At 50.3% G+C, this 1512-nt stretch overlaps 1 protein-coding gene across 1 annotated transcript in view; it reads right to left on the bottom strand.

Moving 5' to 3' along the window:
* LOC105539295 (V-set and transmembrane domain-containing protein 1-like) overlaps positions 1–1512 on the bottom strand; it is a 22105-nt gene that overhangs the window by 19819 nt on the left and 774 nt on the right. The window lies entirely within an intron of this gene.

Here is a 1512-nt window from a genome sequence, read left to right as displayed (position 1 = left end):
GGTTCAAGCAGTTCTCGTGCCTCAGTCTCCCAAGTAGCTGGAAGCACAAGTGCACACCACCACACCCAGGTAATTATTGTATTTTTGTAGAGATGGAATTTCGCCATGTTACCCAGGCTGATGTCAAACTCCTGACCTCAGGTGATCAGCCCTCCTCGGCTTCCCAAAGTGCTAGGATTACAGGCATGAACCACCACACCTGGCCAACTCTAATCTTGTTCTCCCCACAAAATACAATCAAAGCTCTGGCCCACAGTTCTTCCTCCTTCCTCTGCCCCTGATTGACCCTGGTGCTTCCCTCATACCCCCACCCCCATAGTATAGCCTTCCCCCTCCTCTTGGGAACTGTAACAGACCATCTTTTCCATGGCAATCATCGCTTGGTTTGTCAGTCTTACCGTACCCTAATTTTCTATTAACCATATTCTACACCACTCTCCCACATCCACATCATTAGGACCCTCTCAGAATCCCTGTCCCTGATGAGAATCTTGCCCCACGTTCGGGTTCCCATTTCCACACTGAAGGTATTCCATCTATCCTTTTTTTTTTTGAGACGGAGTCTTGCTCTTTCATCCAGGCTGGAGTGCAGTGACACAATCTCGGCTCATTACAACCTCTGCCTACTGGGTTCAAGTGATTCTCCTCCTGCCTCAGCCTCCCTAGTAGCTGGGATTACAGGTGCCCACCACCACACCCAGCTAATTTTTGTATTTTTAGTAGAGTTGAGGTTTCATCATGTTGGCCAGACTGGTCTCGAACTCCTGACCTCAAGTGATTCGCCCACCTCTGCCTCCCAAAGTGCTGGGATTACAGGCGTGAGCCACCGCACCGTGCCCAGCCTGCATCTATCTTTTTGTCTCCTGGGTTCCTTCTTCCCCAGCCATGTCCCACAACAGGAAAAGAAATACGTGCATCAGGCAGGCTTTGGTGCCTCACGCCTGTAATCCCAGCACTTTGGGAGGCCAAGGCAGGAGGATCACCTGAGCTCAGGAGTTCAAGACCAGCCTGGGCAACATAGATCCTGTCTCAACAAATACTTTAAAAATTAGCCAGGTGTGGTGGTGCTTGCCTATACTCCCAGCTACTTGGGAGGCTGATGTGGGAAAATTGCTTGAGCCTGGGAGGTCGAGGCTGCAGTGAATTGTGTTCATGCCACTGCACTCCTGCCTGGGCGACAGAACGAGATTCTGTCAAAAAAAAAAAAAAAAAACAAAAAAGCAGCCAAGCGCAGTGGCTTACTCCCGTAATCCCAGCACTTTGGGAGGCTGAGGTGGGCAGATCACTTGAGGTCAGCAGTTTGAGATCAGCCTGACCAACATGGTAAAACCCTGTCTCTACTAAAAATACAAAAATTAGCCCGGTGTGGTGGTCCACCCCTGTAGTTTCAGCTACTCGGGAGGCTGAGGCAGGTGAATTACATGAACCCAGGAGGCGGAGATTGCAATGAGTTGAGATCACGCCACTGCACTCCAGCCTAGGCGACAGAGCAAGACTGCCTCTCAAAAAAAA

The sequence above is a fragment of the Mandrillus leucophaeus genome, unplaced genomic scaffold, assembly GCF_000951045.1.
Source record: "Mandrillus leucophaeus isolate KB7577 unplaced genomic scaffold, Mleu.le_1.0 Scaffold104, whole genome shotgun sequence".
Classification (NCBI taxonomy): Eukaryota; Metazoa; Chordata; class Mammalia; order Primates; family Cercopithecidae; genus Mandrillus; species Mandrillus leucophaeus.
This window is presented reverse-complemented; position numbering and strand designations above follow the sequence as displayed.